The sequence below is a fragment of the Phasianus colchicus genome, chromosome 1, assembly GCF_987193195.1.
Source record: "Phasianus colchicus chromosome 1, bPhaCol1.hap1.1, whole genome shotgun sequence".
In the NCBI taxonomy this organism is placed as follows: domain Eukaryota; kingdom Metazoa; phylum Chordata; class Aves; order Galliformes; family Phasianidae; genus Phasianus; species Phasianus colchicus.
The window spans coordinates 95,013,770-95,021,387 of NC_143436.1; positions in this window are offsets into that span (position 1 = coordinate 95,013,770).

Below are 7,618 nucleotides of genomic sequence, written 5' to 3' on the forward strand. Positions count from 1 at the left end.
AGGTGACCTCACTGCTTCCTGAAGCTCTCTAAGGAGGGGAAGGAGAGGGAGGTGCTGGGCTCTGCCCCTGGATAGCAGGATGGAGATGGTAGAGAGCTGCCAAGGGAGGGCTGGACTGGGCATTAGGAAAAATTTCATTACCCTGAGGGTGATCAAACCCTGGAATAGGCTTCTTAGCAAGGTGGTTGACGCCCTATGCCAGTCAGTATTCAAGAGGTATTAGACAATGCCACCATTAATGTGCTTTAACTTTTAATTAGCCAGAAAGAGGTCAGGCAGTTTGACTCACTGAAAGTCATTCCAGCTGAACTATTCTGTTGTCACATGTGATATGTACTTTTAAGAGAGAATTTCTTCTAGATGGTAGATATAACCCACATATGTGCTCAGGCATAAGGTGTGAAAATCCCATTATGGGAATAGGGAGCTGCAGCTCTCTTATTCCTGATTTTGGAATACTGTCCCTACTTTGTAGCTTGCTTTAGCTTGGGACCAAGTGGAAGCCATTCTGCTTTATTTTTCCTCATCCTCTGGCCTGTTATGAAGTGAAGAATCATCACTGAAAACAATATACTTCCTTAAATGGCTTTCTCCAGGCAGGATGATGGTTTTGTTTGCTTTAAGACCTCCGTTTTTCATTGGGGCAGTCATATTCTGTAGGATGGAGATGCCTATGAAACAGGGAACAGTCACGCAATGAATGTTGCTCTCTACAGGACACCAAACAAGAAGCATGACTTAAGACCATGATCTTAAGCTGATTTAAGCTCAGTCGCTGTATCTCCAACTGTAAAAAAAATAGTAGAGATAGCTTATATAGCCACTGTAGAAATTAGAGAATTAATATGCTGTACAGTAAAATGTGTAAAAATATTTTTATATAAAAGCATTAAGATTTGACTATACGCTTTCCTACTCATAAAGACTATTCAGTTTTACTGTATACAACCGAGAACACCTTCTTAAGTGTTCATGTCTGCATTTTATTCACTAAGAGACTAGCAATAATCTAGAAGTGTTTTTTAGCCATTTCCTTCACCATGCACACACTTTCTTTTGATGGGTGAAGGAAAGCTAATGAAAAAACTATGATAATGAAGTCATAAGAACAATAAGAAAAGAAACTAGAAAATGCTGATAGTTTTGATTATTATAGTAATCTGGCATAGGAGCAAATTATATTACTCTAATACACACTCTGTGAAAGAAGTAAAAACCAAATCAAAGAAACCCAAGCAACTGTTAAATTGTTATAGGTGTTTAAGAAATTGCATGCATAGCAGTAAACTACTTTCTATTTACATGTTTAGGGTTGTGAAGTAGTGTTTGATATTAAAAACATTGCAGCATCTCTTGTAGTAAACACTTTCTGTCATTTAAGCCAAAGAAAGGATTTGCGTTTCCCTGTTCCTGCAAACAGAGGCATTCATCAAATGTTGCTATAGTCATTAATTACATCCAGTAAATCTTAAGGACTAGTTTATGCTGAACTGTTGTAGAAACCACTTATATTGAACAGAAGAAAAGGAGGAAGAAATAAAATGAACACATCACAACTAGATGCAGTACTACAATTAGTCTGTTTTGTAAGGAGTTACCTAAAGCAGCTTATTTGGGGAAATGGATCTGCAAAATTTGGTGACAAAACTGTACAATACTGACAGAAGCCTGAGGGTGAAACAGGTGTACAAAATCATTCCCATTCTCCTGCAGATTTTGATATCAAAATGCAGGATGGGGGCATAGCACCAGCTATGCCAGCAGAGATGGCTGTAGAAAATCTAGGCATCATTTGGATGTGAGAAAGTCAGATTTTAAGATTATTTTATTCATACCAGTAATTAATCCTAGTTAAATCATAACTTTGCTGTGTTACTCCTAGCTTGGGCCAGTGTTCCTGTTCTGATATGCACACTTATCTGTGTTGAGAGGAGGCAAAAGCAAGTGAGGAAGATGGGAGGGTTTCTTCTGATAGCAGTTATGGCTGAAGTGTCATCTAGAGCCTTGGCTGCACCTTTGGGCTTGTTAGACTATCTCAAAACCTTTGAAGTTAGCTGATTACATGCTCTGCTGCAGATTCACTTTGCTGGTCCAGATTTGATTCTAAATGTGCTGCTGAACTAATGGTTTACTATGGGCTTCCTGCCAGGCCAGGCAATGCCAGCTTGCCCCCAGTTGTGTAAAACTGACATTCTGTATAGTGTTCATCAGAAAGTGTTTGTATCCACACTATTCAGCAGTTACAGGTGTACCAATGACTGGAAGACCACTGTATGCTTTATGTAGTTGCACTGAAGACAAGAGGATATATCTCAGAGGCAAGTGTCGGTGTTCATGAATGGGTTGCCTGTCTCCAGCTCACAGAACAATAAAATCCTGTTCCCCCAAGCTTTGCAGACAGTAGGCACCACTGGGCTTCACCCCAAATCGCTCCATATTCACCACTGCTGCCACAGCCACAGAGTTGTACCAGGAGAGTGAAAAGAGTGTCTGTGCCCCATCCACAGCCAGGTGGGCCAAAGCAGCCTTCAGGCTTGGAGCAGCATAGGGCAGCCCTGAGCTGGGCCAACTGCTGCTACTGCACCAGCTACAAGGAGGATCCCCGTGTGCTCTGTGAGAATGCTGGAATAGAAAGGCTCCATCCTGCATCAGAAAGTTTCTTTTCTCCTTTACAGTTCTTCCCCAGCTGCTTTGTGCTTCCCTTGTAGATGCAACAGGGCCCCACAACTCAATTGCTGAGAAGGAAACATGTTTAATAATGCACTATGAAAAAGACACGGTAAAAGAATTCCAATATAGATAGAGGATTTTAGTGCCAGATTGTGCCCTGGGATTCCAGCGCATATCTTTCATTAAAGCCATTAGAAACGTTCATGTTTGAAGGAAGAATTTGTGCTTTTGACACAATTCCCTCCTTTTTTTTGGGAGCCAAACATTTTCTGTGGTAACAGAAAACATTATAACAAGAATAATATAATGCATTTAGGCATTAAAATGAATAACAGCCCTTGATCTATTTGTTGAAGATTACAGGCATGAGATGTGAAAGCTGTTAGTGGCTTAAAGATAGACATTTGATGTAATTGGCTCTGCAGCTTTCTTTTTATTACAGAATATGAAGGAGATGACTGGAGAGGTGTCCAGATCCTCAAGCACAGAAATGTTGCTGCGCATCTGATGATCATATTTTTGGCCAGTTGTTTGCTGCATTTCATTGCTCTTTTAATTGACTGATGTGAAATCTCAGGGCAGCGTGCTTGCCACACACGAGCTGCTGCCTCCATTCCAGAGGGGTCAAAACCTTGATGGTGGTGTGTAATTGCTATATTTATAAGGGAAACATTAGGCCTGTTTCCTGTACTCACAAGGTGCTTTATGAATGAAAATGGCATTGAATGAATGGAACACTTCTTTTTCCTCCAAACGCTCAGCCCTTCAATTTCCGTATTGTTTCCAATTGGGGCAGTATAAGTATGTATAGAGAGAAACTTTGTTCAGGAAGAAGGAAATAATTCCCATCCTTCTCCTCTCTCTCTAGATGTTTAGCATAATCTCAGTGTGTTTCCATTCAGTTTGTTTCGGGAGTGGAATGGGTTGCCTGCCTGCCTCGAAGTTATGGTATTCCCTGGGGTGTAGGGAGAGCTCGAGCTCAGCCCTGTGGTTGTGGAGCTCTCCAGTGCCTCCTACACTTCTGGAACTCACACCTTCAGCTGGAGGTGAGGTCATGTTGATGATGGCACTGCAGCTTTACAGGGATGTCCCTAGGAGCCCTCGAGTCCTTAGGTCAAAGTAAACTCCCCAGTGTGCAGATGGGTGTGAAACCATCAGAAATCTCTGTGGAAAGCTCCACCAGAAACCTAGCTTGCATTAGAGGATGTTTGTAAAAGTCGAGTTTTCTCCACAAAAATTCTGTTACATCAGAATCAATTATTTTTTTGTCATCTTATGAGAGAATTCCCAGCTTCTTGCAAGCAAACATATTTTTCACCCTTTCCATTCCTTTACATATAAGGCATGGATAACGCCTGGTGTTTATTTCCTGGGAATTCAGTGCATATCTTCAGATTTGGTCTCTCTTTTTAGGAAAATGTAACACACTGCATTTTTGGCTGTTGAGCGGACCACAATATCAAAGCCAAGGGGCTCTGCTAGCCGCAGCTAGCTGGGTGTGGTTCTCAATGGTTTAAATACTTACAGAAAGCCAGCAGAGGGTAAAGTGAGGCAAGGGGGGAAATGAGGAAGAGGATGCGTTTGTTTGCTTGCTTTGATCTCTGCATAACAGCTAAATGTACAGAGTTCTCTTCTCAAGGAAATATTTGGAAGTGACAGTGTCATGGTGAGAAGGGAGGGGAGGATCCTTGCTTTTTCGTTGCTGTTGTTCAGAAGGTTTGAAATGCTTGCGACAGTTCTCCAGCATTTGCTCGAGCCTCTGTGTGAGCTTCCTGATATGAGCTTCAACGGGAAAAGGTCAGCTGGAAACAGCCAAACACATGGGTGCTCAACGCACCTGTGCAAGAGGTCACCATGTCCCAGCGCAGTGCTTCTCTGCCAGAAATAGAATGTAGCAGGCAAACCAAGCTTCCTCGGTACTACTGGCCATAGATGTACCAAGCTGTGTCTGGTTGTGGTGCTCACCTGGTTTTCCATCAGGATTTTCTTGTCTTTGTTTTCTAGGGTTGCCCTTAGCATTGCTGAAGTTTGTCTAGTAACGCAGCCTGATGCGTTTAAGCAACTCGAATACACAGCAAAGATGAATACGCTCAACTGAATGGCTTGTATTTCAACTCATGTTCCCTATTAAAGTGACAGATTAAAGCAAGGACTGGGGGTGTTGCTCTGCTGTGAATATCTCATAGCAGCCATGCTCTGGTTTGCTCCCTCCTCTCCCTTTGTTGGTGTGATGTGTTTGCACTACTATGCCGTGTTTTCTGCTCCCACGTGGTGAAAGAGAGCACCGGTATGTTACAGTTTCTTTTTGGAAAGCCTCCATATCTCATCAGATCTGACATTGCAACATTTCAGCCGAGTTCCTTTTTCGTAACTTTATTTTACTATTGCACTGTCCCTCATTGAAATGTTATGATTTGCCGCAGTTCCTGGGTCCCTAGTGCTTAAAGTTAACACTGCGAAACAGTACGGAGGTAGAAAGCAGAGACCCTCTTCTATTCCATTATTTTATTTATTTATTTATTTCGTGTTCTTACTCCTTGTGAAATCTCCAAATTCGGAACTGCCCATGCCTCTAAAAGTGACACTATATACTTCGGGGCACTGTTACACTGCTAAAAATGGAAACTTGATGCTGCTTCTTGCGGGGTGGAAGGGAAACTGCTGAGAGGTGGTGGCTTTACCCCAACTGCCTCATGATGCTGAGTGCTGGGAGCAGAACGTTGTATAAGGTCTCTGAAAATGCAGCCACTTACCGCTCTTCTATGTAAATTCCAGATTACGGGCCAGATTCACTGTTGACATAAGCAGATGCAAATCTAATGAAGTCACTGCAGTTACTTCTACTTGTGCCAGAGGTGAATTTGTCCCTATTTTTGGAACACGCTAATTTTGTGCTGCGGCACTGACACTGTGTTGTGTCAAAATCATTTCTGGTATGGTGTGGTGCTGCTGGCTGGCATTGTACTCCAGTACTGGTACACAGTGTCAAACATCTGCTGAGCAACGATGTTGCTCTGCTTTCTGATGGGATGTATCATGCTGCCATTCCATGCCTGAAGGCATTCAGTAGGAATTCTGTGGGATCTGAAGTAATGAGGAATGTGCACTAATTGAATACCTGAGCATTTCAGCATCCTATGGGAAACAACACTATTCATGTCAGAGCATCTACAAGCCTCTTGCAATCCCTTCAGGCACTTGAGGTGTAATGTGCCAGTGCACTTCCACCCCAACACATGGTGTTGGTGTAGTAAATGGACAGTAATTCTCTGTTTTGGCCTAGTGCTGGTTTAAGTGGATTTTCTCCACAGAAAGATATATGAGTTTGAGAAGAGCTTTCTTCTGCTCACAGTATTCCAGGCTTTTGTTGGTCTGTACTAACTGCAGGGGGATGGAGAGCCAGAGCGGGTGCAGGAGTCCCAGGGGTGATCTCTCTCTGTTGTCTAGCAATAGAACCTGAAGGAACAGCATGGAGCTGTGTCAGGAGAGGGGCAGCTGGGGTTAAGGAAAGGGTCTGCACCAGAGGGCAGTGGGCATGGAACAGGTTGCCCAGGGCTGTGGGCACAGCCTCAAGTCAGAGTTCAAAAAGTGTCAGGGCAATGATCTTGGTCATATGGTTTGGTTTTTTGCAGTCCCATGTGGAGCCTGGAGTTGGACTCAGTAATCCCATGGGTCCCCTCCAGCTCAGGATATTCAAAGATTCTATGATTCTATGTGGCACAGCAGGGCCGTTGCATTCAGCACTGCCAACCTCACTGTTGGGGCTGTAGGAAGTGAGGGTTTCAGAAAGCCACATAGCCCAGGTTTACCCTGGATGGAGAACAGTTTGCACTAGGTTTTCCTCAAATAAACCATTCAGACCATCTATGTGGCATAGCAAAGTGTGTGTTGTTTGCATGTCAGCCGCATAGCTAGACAAAGGCAGATACAGAAACATGCAACTGCTATCGGGGACACATCATCAGAGCTCTGTTAAAGGAGTATATACCTAGCTTAAGACCCCAAACTTTAAAATTAATAAATAAATAAATAAATAAAAATAATTCAATGTACCTGCAGGAAATTAGATCTCTTTTCAAAATATTGCAGCTGAATGTTTTAAAGAAATGCTTTCTATAAACAGGGAATCCTACCAGGGTCAGACAGAGCTATTTTAACCTCGTGCATTCATCTCACTGTTCTGGCAGAGGAGACACGTCTGTGTGTGTGTATCTACAGAGAGAGAGATAGAGAGAGAGTACACATTTAGAATTTTTGAGACTTTGGACACTATTAAGTATAGATAAACTTCAAAGCAATTCATTATCATTGTTAATGAAAAAAAAAATTTGAAATAATTCAATTTAAAGGGAAGAAAACAAGAGCAAACAAGTTCAGTCGTGCCCAGACTTATAACCTGGGGTAATGCTGCCAATGCAGACACTGACTCACTTCCATGTGAAGAATGGGATCGAAAGCTTTCAACAGTGGCACTGCAGTGGGGCAGCTCACGGGCAAAAATACACATGCAGAGGTAGGCCATGATTAGGTTTGGCTCTATCAGCTCTGGTCCTACTCTGACTCGGAGTTTGTGTGTGGTTTTCAAGTTGAATTACAGTTCAATTAATTGATTAAAATATGTAATTGTAGAATTGATTGCGTTGGAAGGGACCATTAAATGTCATGTGGACCAAGTTCCCTGCAATGAACAGGGAGCATGTGTATAAAATAAAACTGAAAAACTTGGTGGACCAAAGGTGGGAAGAGATTCTTCAGGGAGCTGAAAACACATCCCATGTGCCAGCTTCTATAGGACAGGATCCTTCCTCCTTTTTCCTGGATGAATTTCGCGGCAGCGCTACCAATAGCATAGGAAGCAGAGGTGGACCATTCAGGTAACTCTCATGTGGGGCACTGTCCCCGCACCCGAAGGAAAAGTTACCGATAATAAATAAGGTGCCAACGGTGA